Source organism: Phyllostomus discolor, chromosome 7, assembly GCF_004126475.2.
Source record: "Phyllostomus discolor isolate MPI-MPIP mPhyDis1 chromosome 7, mPhyDis1.pri.v3, whole genome shotgun sequence".
Lineage (NCBI taxonomy): Eukaryota > Metazoa > Chordata > Mammalia > Chiroptera > Phyllostomidae > Phyllostomus > Phyllostomus discolor.
In genome coordinates this window covers 40,018,899-40,024,898 of record NC_040909.2, presented here as the reverse complement: position 1 = coordinate 40,024,898, position 6,000 = coordinate 40,018,899, and positions in this window count along the sequence as shown.

Below are 6,000 nucleotides of genomic sequence, written 5' to 3'. Positions count from 1 at the left end.
TCATAAAATAAATAGAGACTGGACTTCCTCAGGTTCGCTTTAGATGGCTTCATGTTGCTTGCCATCCAGCTGTTCTCAAACCTCAGTCATTATTAGGGTCTCCTACTATACGGCTTTCTCTGGGAAAGCGCTCTCCAGAGAGGAAATGATAACCATAAAAACAAATACCAGCTTACATTGATGCTGGGGGTAAATGCTTTGCAGTTTTTAAACTGTTTTCCCATCTACTACATCATCTCAACATACAAAGTCACAACACATTAACTTTGATTTAGGCCCTGTTGGGCATTCATAGTTCCATCTTACACCGAGATTAGATGGTTTACATAAAACAGGTAGAGGCATCACCTGAACCAGAGCCCAGGTCTGTTGGCCCCTTGTGAAATTTGCTCTCCTCTACTCCACACAGGGCCACTGTAGGTGGGGCAACCCAAGTGACAAGTCTACCCAAGCATAGCTGTCCCTGGTTGCCTAGTTCCCGGATTAAAATTCACAGATTAAAGCCAGGACGCTCTCAGTCTTCGCAGAGATATTTTTCCTTAAACTCCATTTTAGTTCATCTGTAGTCTCAGACTAGGGAAAACACCCTGAGAAAGATCACAAAGAGGAGGTTTTCATCCTGCCATAATAGGACAGTGGATGAGGAAAGACCGAGGACTGGTTCAGCAAATTTTGGCAAGTGTAGCAAGATGGAAAAAAGGCTGTAGATTCAGACAGACCTGGATTTGAATCCAAACTCCATCCCCAGTAGTTAGAGGACTTTGGGCACATTATTAAGCCCAGTTTTCTCATCTATAAAGCATAGATAGTAATTCTTACTTTAAAGAGGTATTGCAGAGAGTAAGGACTAGGCCGAATATTTGAGTAATATTCAGATCTCCCTCTTTCTCTCTTCCTGCCTTAAATCCAGTGCTATTGGGACACCTTCATAAGCAGGCACCCACCTTAATCATGGAGAAATAGGAAAATGATTTGCCCAGACAGTGCAAATGAATAATGATAGCAACAACACTACAACTGCACATTTGTAAAAAGGCTCAGGGGCTTACAAAGTGTCCCCACATATCATTATCTCATTTGATCTTCATGACAACTCTGCCATCTGTATGCTGCTAAGTGATTTCCATTTTCGGGTCAGTGTAGAGGCCCTAAAGCTTCCTCTTTAGTTTCCATCACAGCTTAGAGCAAACCTTACTGTGCAGATAAATCATGGGGACACGGGCCCTTTTCTCATGGATGTGACCAGTCTTCGACCTTTCCAAGGATTAATCTCGCTGCTTCCCTTACATCAGTGTCAGTGTGACTTCGATCTGGCAACATCTAAGCATGGTTGTTTTAGTCTGGCTGTTTTAGTTGTGCCCCCTTTCTCTTACCTTGACACACTCAGGTTAAGGTAAGAAAAAAAGGGGCATGCTGTCAAGATGTGGACTGGAACTGGAACATGCCCAGTATATAGATTATTCACACAATGGAATATTAGCAGCCTAAACAAATGATTTATAGTGATCTGCAACAATAGGGATGAATCTTGACAATATTAAGTGAAAAAAAATCAGTTCCAAAAGAATGCATACAGCATAATATACTATTGGTAATGTTTAAAAAATGAAAAATAATTGTAGAAGTACATACACCTGCAATAAAACTATTTTTAAGGGGCTCTGGTGGGGTAACTCAGTTGGTTAGATCACTGTCCCATAATGCCAAGGTTGCAGGTTCAAGCCCTGGTCAGGGCACATACAAGAATCAACCGATGAATGCATAAATAAATGAAACAGCAAATTGATGTTTCTCTCTATCTATATCTCTATGTCTCAAATCAATAAATTAAAAACTATATACAAAGGGAATGATGAAGGGAAGATGTCAGAATGAGTGTCCTCTAGGGAAAGGGATTGCATGGGATGGATGGGGTGGAAACATTTGGTCAGATGTAGATTATTGTCAAGATCTTCATTTTGGGGTGATGGATTCACAGGTTCACTCTTTAAAATAAGCACATAGGTGATATTTGCACAACGATGTGAATGCCACTGAACTATACACTTAAAACAGTTAAGATACTAAACTTTATGTTATGTATATTTTACCGCAATAAAAAAATATAAGGAATTGAAGGGGAGAAATGGGAAAATTTCTAGAACTACTTAAGTAGCTAACTATGAAAATAAAAGCAGGCAGTACATTGACCACTGATAAGAATGTGTTTCACACTAAGGATTTTGTACATGCACCAGAGGTTTATTTTAAAAAAGTAAAAATAATCCAGGAGGAGAAACTAGATTGGCCCTGAGCTGCTCACGATTGAAGCTGAGTGATGTGTGCAGGTGGTGGTATTATACTGTCTGTCTACTCTTGTATATGTTTGAAATTTTTCATATTGAAAGGAAAAGAAAATGCAGAGGACAGAAGGACACTCTATGGATCATTATTCTGCCTTTTCTATGGGCAACTAAGTCATTGGCCAGTCTCCCTCTCTGTTTCTCTGTGCCTCCTCCCCATTTCATTCTTTCTGGTCTCGCTACTGAGGAGTTTTCTCATTGCTTTGGCTCCATTATCACTGTCCCTACTTTTGGCTTTACCCCTGCTGGCAACTGATTCCTCTCATACCTTCATAGTTTGAATTGCTGAAAAAGAAAATCTGATTATCCTATTTGACTAATCCATAGAAAGGGCTACAATCTGATCTACCTTGAAGTCATGTGTCCATGAGGCTCTGTGAAGTCAGCCACGATCCAGGGATGAGAAATGGGAGGAAGGAGGGAGAGGCAGAATTACTGGGTGTATAACAAGGCAGCCAACAGGCAGGGGTGGGATAGCAGCAAGATTGATGTGACCAATGCAATATGCTGAAAGGCTCTAAGGAGTTCAGTTAGGTAAAAATAAGGTCTTTGACTTTCCAATGACTCCTTATGAATTTTAAAGTTTCCCCAATTAGTGAGCAGTGTAAAAAAAAATTCTATACCAACTTCCCAATAAGTAGTTTATTTTTTGCAATTTAAAAAATATTTTTATTGATTTTAGGGAGAGAGAGAAAGAGAGAAACATTGATTTGCTGTTCTACTTATTTATGCACTCACTGCATGATTCTTCTATGTGCCCTGACTGGGGCTCGAACCCACAACCTTGGCACATGGGGACAATGCTCCAATAACTGAGCTACCCAGCCAGGGCAGTAGTTTATTTTTCAATTTGTCCTCCCATGTCACACTTTTAAGGTGAGAATATGGGAAACACCAACAGCTAGCTGCCAATGTAAAATGTGCGTAGTGCACATAGACTCTTATTGTGTTCAATGCACTAACGCTACTTTTCTTGGAGAGTGAGAACAGGTGAATTTCTACTTTTCTGGGGAACAAAGTAACCACTGGAAAAACTCAAATGATCTTGTTACAATGGGAGAATACAGAATAAGAAATTATCTAAAATAATGATACCTAACATTTAATGAGTGCTCTTACGTTGATCCTAGCACTGTTTTAAGTGCTTTAAGACAATTATCTAATTTAAGCCTTACAAGAGCCCTGTGAGGTAGGGACTATAAATACCCCCATTATGCAAATAAATAGAAAGCATAGAAATGTTAAATAACTTGTCCAAGTTCTTAAAGATAATAAGGGTGCAACTAGAATTACACTCTGGCAGTGTGATTCTGGAGGTCACGTGCTTAGCCTATCACTTTGTATCAGGCTTCCACTGGGCGCTCGCTAGTAATGCAGGTCTCAGGCCACACCCAGACCTACTCCATCAGAATCTGCATTTCAGCAAGCTCCCAGGTGATTCATATTCACATTACACTTTGAGAAGCACTGATCTATAACAAATTGCTTCCTGAAAGAATATTAACTACCATTATCAAATATTTATAATATGGATATATTGTGCTAAAAATTCCGACTATATAATTGCATTTAATCCACATACAAACCCTAGAAATGAAATCCTGTAAGATCAATGAGTTCATCAAGGTCAATATCCTGGTTGTGTTATTGTACTTAGTTTTGTAAGATGTTACTTCTGGAGGAAAGGCTACTTTGGACTTCTCTGTATTCTTTCTTACAATTGTATGAATCTACGATTCTCTCGAAGTAAAAAACATATAATTTGATGTAGGTTTTATTTTCCTACTTTTATTGTTAAGGAAATAGACGCTTAAAGAGTCTGAGAAGATCGGTAGTACTGAGGCCCTGCTGTGTGCAAGGCACTATCCTAGGCACTGGGGATACAGCAGTGAACAAACACTGCCCTCGTTGACCTATCATTCTAGTATGGGTGGTCAGAATTCAGACCCAAATCTGGCTTGCCAAGTCCTCTACTGCTCAGATTTCAGAAATATGGGCACAGGATTGGAGCATGGTAAATAATAGAGCTATAAATGGTTAAAACTTCTGTAAAATTTCTAGGCAGATGTATATGAAAGAATCTAACAGTGCCAGGCACTCAATCAATTCCCTTCATTCCTTTCCTCGCAACTGTCTCAGAGCCCAAAAATGAACCTCACCTCCACCGTGACCCAACATGGATTTTACCCTTTACCCCACTGGACAGAGTCCAGTGATGGAGCTATGGTGGGTGGTAGTAACCAGCCACTTGTGAAATCTGAGGAAGAGCTGTACTTGAGGGCAATGTTCCAACACTCAGGGAGTTACCATTTGAAACCTGTCAAGGATTCAGTGGTGAGCATTTTTCTGAACATCACCTCTTTTCACAGCATAGCTCTGGATGAGTCCCCTTAAGCAACACCAGATTTATGGCCAGAACAATTACTCACACCTCGAATCTCTCAGTGACATATAACACTGACACAAAGATTGGATTTTTCCTCACACAAGAAATTTTCCTTCAAATACTATAAGAACAATTCAGCATGGCAATATATTCTTTCTCAGAGACAAATTTCAGTGGAATGGGGCAGGAGATAATAGGAGCAATTTTCCACAGAAAAAAAAGTTGCAGATGCTGGATTCAAGGACAGCCAGAATTTGGCCACTGTTAATTAGCTGCCTCTCAGACAAAATGGTTTGAGTTGGTGAACTTAACAAAAATGAGCATGTGTTTTTCCCCTGAATGTGGGTTCACCCAAAAAACAGCACCACCTCGAAGAAAAATTCTTCAAACTGAGATTGCCACGTCTCTCTTGGCTCCAATTTCTTTTTTTGCATTCAGCTCTTACAAGCACGTGCTATATGTAGGCAGGAAGAAAGTAAACAAGGAAGAAAGGAGATCAACGTCCCTGGGTGCCAGCTATGGGCAAGGCACTGTGCTCGGCGTCTGAAGACATTTCTGACTCCACTGCACAGATGAGGAAGCAGGAGCTCACAGTGGGTAGAACGTTTTCTTTAGTGCAACTACTCAAGTAGTGCAAACCCAGGGTTCAAACCAGGTGGCCTGACTTCTCATTCAACGATCTTTTAGAAATACCAGTAAGTTTACCCAGGAAAGACCCCTTTGATAATCTCAATAAATCACAGAGTCTACTCTCATAGACCAACACTTCGATTCTGAAGGAAAATAGCTCCTCTTGGTTTCCCATCCCCTGAGGGCTACTATGTGGAATTGAAATTCTAACATCATTGTTGACATTGTTTGTCAAAGGCTGGAGAAGCACTTGGCACATGAGAATTGCTGATACTGGAGCAGCAGACAGACCAGAGTTCCAGCCTTGGTCCCACTGTTCTCTGGCTGCATGACGCTGGCACAAACTTGGAGAGTGCTCAGACTTCCACCTCTCCTGACACAATGGGGGTGAGTCCTCCCGAGAAACATGTTTTTAACACAAATACATGGAAAGACATACATTATATAATCTCACTGACATGTGAAATCTGAAATAGAAAAAAAAAAGCTAAACTTATAGAAAAACAGATCAGATTTGGCCTACCGGAGCTGGAAGGTGAGACGAGGGGAGTTGGGTGAAGGTGGCCAGAGGGTACACATGCCCGGTTATACGATACATGAGTACGAGGGATGTGATGTATGACTATGCTAACGCTGCTGCTA